This window comes from Leptonychotes weddellii, chromosome 11 (genome assembly GCF_054177405.1).
Source record: "Leptonychotes weddellii isolate Sample4059 chromosome 11, ASM5417740v2, whole genome shotgun sequence".
Lineage (NCBI taxonomy): Eukaryota > Metazoa > Chordata > Mammalia > Carnivora > Phocidae > Leptonychotes > Leptonychotes weddellii.
Window position 1 is genome coordinate 43,898,023 of NC_138379.1, and position 5,823 is coordinate 43,903,845.

General features: G+C 38.1%; 1 pseudogene; it reads left to right on the forward strand.

Annotated features, from left to right (window-relative positions):
- Positions 1 to 1,867: 1,867 nt before the first annotated feature.
- Positions 1,868 to 2,183, forward strand: LOC115945000 (MICOS complex subunit MIC10 pseudogene; annotated as a pseudogene).
- Positions 2,184 to 5,823: the final 3,640 nt, after the last annotated feature.

A 5,823-nucleotide genomic window follows, 5' to 3' on the forward strand; every position in this document is an offset into this window, starting at 1 on the left:
ACAAACTGAGGGTTTTAGAGGGGAGGGGGTTGGGGAGATGGGTTAGCCTGGTGATGGGTATTAAGGAGGGCATGTATTGCATGGAGCACTGGGTGTTATATGCAAACAATGAATCATGGAACACTACTTCAAAAACTAATGATGACTAACATAACATAACATAATAAAATAAAATTTAAAAAAATAGAACTATTCTACAATCCAGCAATTACACTACTAGGTATTTACTCAAAGAACACAAAAATACTAATTCAAAGTATACTTGTTCCCCAATGTTTATAACAGCATTATTTATAATAGTCAAACTATGGAAAGAGCCCAAATGTTCATCGAGTGATGAATGGATATAGAAGATGTGGTATATATACACAATGAAATATTACTCAGCAGTCAGAAAGAATGAAATCTTGCAATTTGAAATGACATGGATGGAAGTAGAGGGTATTATCCTAAGTGAAATAAGTCAGTCAGAGAAAGACAAATGCCATATGATTTCACTCATATGTGGGATTTAAAAAACAAAATAGATGAACAAGGGGGAAAAAAGAGAAAGAAGCAAACCAGGAAACAGACTCTTAATTGTAGAACAAACTGTTGGTCAGCAGAAGGGAGGTGAGTGGGGGGGATGGGTGAAACAGGTGATGGGGATTAAGGAGTGCTCTTGTAATGTGCACTGGGTATTCTATGGAAGTGTTGAATCACTATATTGTACACCTCAAACTAATATTACACTGTGTGCTAACTAAATGGAATTTAAATAAAAATTTTAAAAATAAGTAAATAAAATAAACTTACTGCCAACTCAAGAAGAAATACTGCTACCTCAAGAGATACTAATGAGTAAAAGACATGGACAGATAGTTCACCAAAGAGGCATAAGCAGCAAAAAATGTGAAAAAACATTTGATCTTTTAGTTATAAAAAAAAATTGGTTAAAATAACAATGAAACAATGTTTTCCCCTATTCCAAATTTGAAAAAATTTTTAAAAAGCTATAATGCTCAGTGTTAGTGAGGGTTACACTAGCATTAAAATCCTGTCTGGAAAATAATTTGGAAAAAGTATACCAAAGTAGTTTATTAACATCCTCTGACTTAAGTAACCTTATTAATTGTAGTTCATGTTATTATTATTTTTTTTAAGATTACCAAGTTTTTTTTAAAGATTTTATTTATTTATTTGACAGAGAGAGAGAGAACACACAAGTGGGGGTAGTGGGAGGGAGAGGGAGAAGCAGAAGCAGACTCCCGGCTGAGCCAGGAGCCTGATGTGGGACTCGATCCCAGGACTCTGGGATCGTGACCTGAGCCGAAGGCAGACGCTTAACCAACTGAGCCACCCAGGCGCCCCTGGAGTTGATGCTATTAAAATAGGTGTTCAGAGAAAGACAATTATCATATGATCTCACTGATAATGTGGAATTTGAAAAACAAGGCAGAGGATATAGGGGAAAGGAGGAAAAAATGAAACAAGATGAAACCAGAAAGGTAGACAAACCATAAGAGACTCTTAATCTCAGGAAACAAACTGAGGTTTGCTGGAGTGGAGGGGGTGGGAGAGTGGGGTGGCTGGGTGATGGACATTGGGGAGGGTATGTGCTATGGGGAGCACTGTGAATTGTGTAAGACTGATGAATCATAGATCTGTACCCCTGAAATAAATAATACATTATATGTTAATTTACAAAAATGAAAAAAAAAATAGGTGCTATTTAAAAGGTTTAGTTATCTAACAATAGAAACGAATCATTAAATGTTGAAAGATTAGTAATATTTCAGCAATTATAAATCATATTCTTTAAGAAAATAACATTTGAAAACATTCACAAGGCAAATAAAAAACTAGACTACAAAACTGTTTATATACCATGGCCATAAGTCTGCGTACATCTGTGCACACACACATACAAATAGCAACACGTGTGGGGAACATACCAGATTCAGAGCTCAGCAGGAAGTGGGACCGGCACACGGCAGAGGCAGTCGTGAAGTAGGTACTGGTTTTGCATTACCACTTGTTTTCTCACTTAGCTTCTTTCTGTTTTCTCACTTAGCTAGAAAAATGTGGCCAATAGTCTTTGGTTCTGGCATGGGATTGGGAATGGCCTACTCCCAAGTGTTGGCATGATTTCCAGGCTCCATTATCTTCTACATGGAAAATTTGTCAGGGAGCAGGTACAGTGACTTATACCTGAGAGCGTCCGAGTGGGAGGAAAAGAGAAATCATGTTTATTCCTCAGGAGTAAGCCCTAGAGTAAGCTGACATTCTTCTGTAACAATGTTATCGGTAATACTTGAAACTCCAGTACACTGTTTATGTATTTGAAATGAAGTCCATTTCCTGTTTTGTATTTTGTCTCTGGAAATTGCAAGGAGGTGGTCTTAAGAGAAATAAATTAAAAGTAGGCAGCCAAAACAAAAACAAAAACAAATATCAACACCGGTGCAGACGCAAAAAAGCTACAGGAGAATATTCAAAACCTAATTTTATCTTTATGGGTGGATTACGAATGTGTTTTCTTTTATTCTCTTTCTTTATTTGGTAATTTGGACAATATGGAGAATGTTATATTTTTATAATTAAAGCATTTGGAGGAGAAGGATAAGGCGATACTCCTAAAACGAGGAGACATTCATTCATACACTGATTTAACCAATATTTACCAAGGGTCTACTGGGGCCAGTCGACTGTGTCAGGTCCTCAGTGTCCATGCAAAGGGTGAACAAAACAGGCATGATTCCTTCCCCCAGTGACCTTACAGTCCCTGTGCCTCTCAAGACTTGTATTTCTGGTTTTCAGCCTCTCCTTTCTGAGTATTATCTCACTCAGAATAAATAGGTTGTATTTTCTCATACTCAGCAAAAAAAAAAAAAAAAAAGAGAGAAAGAGAGAGAGAGAGAAAGAAAGAAAGAAATATTAGCTTGCTTTACTGCAAAGAAAAGCTAGCAACCAATTCTCTTAACTTGCTATCCTTTTGCTCTAATGAGCTAACTTTCTTCCTGAAAGATGACTGTGTCAATCAGCAGCAGCCAAATTGCCAAATGACACCTTCATTTCTCTCTGATGTGTTACCAGCCCAGGAGCTCAGTTTAGCAGAGTTCTGTGCTGAGGCCCAAAAGGAATGAATTGTTTCTTTTTTTTTTTAAAGATTTTTTTATTTATTCATTTGAGAGAGAGAATGAGAGAGAGAGAGCACATGAGAGGGGATAGGGTCAGAGGGAGAAGCAGACTCCCTGCAGAGCAAGGAGCCCGACATGGGACTCGATCCCGGGACTCCAGGATCATGACCCGAGCCGAAGGCAGTCGCTCAACCAACTGAACCACCCAGGTGCCCTGAATTGTTTCTTTTAAATAAACAGTAAGATGAGCTCTAGAAGAGCTACAGTGAGCTCCATTTTCCCCCTAAGATTTTGCTGACATTTCTACAATATAGTGTGTGTGTGTGCATGATGCACTAATGCATAAGTGCTGTGTATGCATTTATATATGTGTACTAGATTTCTCAAGTGAAACTGAACAATTAATTCAAAATATATTTAATAAATGATTCCAAAATTAACTTTGGTAAAGCTACTGCCCTATAACTCACTGATTGGCTGGGCCAGAATTTTAAAGCATTATTTTTCCCCAGTTGGAAACACCTTCTGTCAGGCAGTCATTGGTCACTTAGAGAATCCCTTCCAAGTGGCAGTAATGATCCTAGCCCCTGGGGAGATGGAGATGAATGAGGCAGTCGTTGGTCTTAACCCTCTTACCAGGGTGAGCAGAGGTGTAGAAAATATTACAGTAGTGTGAGCTAAGGTCTATGTTCCAGGTATTTTAAAGAAGCTTTGGGAGCCAAAGGAGAGATCATCTCATAAATTCTTATGAACATGTGCTATTTGTGTTAAGTTTGCACACGTGTACAAGCTCAAATAGCACACAAAATGAGGGCAGGAAAAGAAGAGGCATGTGAAATTTGAGGAACCAACAAGAATACTATAAACTGTGAACCAGGATAATGTATTGACCTACTAATGGTTGTTTTATTTCTGCTGCTGTAAAAGAATTGAAAAGGATGTGAGCTCTTTTGTTTTTCTCATGTTTTCTGTCCTCTCCATTCTGACAAGTTATGGAACACTACTCTAAATCCTTTCCTTAGGGGCACCTGGGTGGCTCAGTTGGTTAAGCGACTGCCTTCGGCTCAGGTCATGATCCTGGAGTCCCGGGATCGAGTCCCGCATCGGGCTCCCTGCTCTGCAGGGAGTCTGCTCCTCCCTCTGACCCTCCCCCCTCTCATGTGCTCTCTGTCTCTCTTATTCTCTCTGTCTCAAATAAATAAATAAAATCTTTAAAAAAAATAAATAAATAAAATAAATCCTTTCCTTAGCTATTAATTCAATCCTCCCGAAAGCACCATGAGAGAAAAACTACCATTCTCTCCAGTTTACAGATAAGAAAACTGAAGCACAGAACAGGTAAGTAACTTACTGCTTAGTGTGAGTGAATTCAAACAGAGATTGGGTCAAAGCCTATATTCTACAAACACTACCCAAACAAAGGATTCATATGCAGGATATGTATAAAGATCTCCAGCAGTTCAAGAAGAAAAAACACAGAAAAATAGTCACCGTAATAAAATTCATAGAAGAAGAAATCTGATTGGAAATAAACATGCAAAAGGATGTTCAGCCTTATTTAGTTTTTGCAAAATAAAAGCAAGTAAAGCAATAACAGAGTGCCATTTTTCTGTCATCAAATAAGCTTAAATTAAAAAGTCCTACAATGTCAATTATTTGCAAAGATTTGGGGGAAATGGAATTGTCCTACATTACTGGTAAGAATATGAATTGGCATAACAACTTCAGAGAGAAATTGGTAGCAGCTATGTAAACTTTATGATCCACTCTGGATGTACAAACTAGAAAAAAATTCTCACACATCTGCACCACAAAACATATAATGACAGTAATTAATCTATTGTTTTTGATCTATTAAATCTGACATCCTAAATGTCTATTACAAAGGGAACAGACAAGGGGCACCGAGGTGGATCAGTTGGTTGAGCATCCGACTCTTGATTTCAGTTTGGGTCATGATCTCGTAGTTGTGGGATGGAGCCCCTCGTTGGGCTCTGTGCTCCACAGGGAGTCTGCTTGGGATTCTCTTCCTCTTCCTCTGCCTCTCCTGCTGGTTCTCTCTCTCTCTCTCTCTCAAATAAATAAATAAATCTTTAAAAAACAAAAAACCCCAAAGGAAACAGACAAAACTTGTTAGGTTGATAATCATGTTGTGAAATATTATACAGTGAATAAAAAAATTGAGCTATATATAAATTACCTATGTCTGTAAGCAATTAACTACCATTAATTCTGGGTTGTGGGAGACTAGATATTTGTTACATTATTCTTCTTGTTTTGCCATATCTTTAAAATTTCTTAGGAAAAAAACCACAATCTCCTAGGCAAGAGACCCTAAGGATATTTCCAACCCTTAGAAAAAGATGATCTCTCTTCCTGTCTCAAGGAAGGAAGCATAAATCCCGCAAGATACCATAAGTATCTCAGATCCCAATTATATTTCCCACTTTTTGCCACTTTCTTGACGTTGCAGAGGCAGATAATTGGGTTTTTTGAAAGATTTATGATTATTTGACCCCCTCCCCATCTCCCCTCCTTGGGTTTGGATTGTTGGTTCCAGGGCTAAAGGGTATCCTCTTCTTTTTTAAGATTTTATTTTTTTATTTGAGAGAGTCAGTGAGAGAGAGAGAGAGAGAGAGCACAGCAGGGGGAGGGGAGAGAGAGAAGCAGACTCCCCATTGAGCTGGGAGCCCGATGAAGGGCT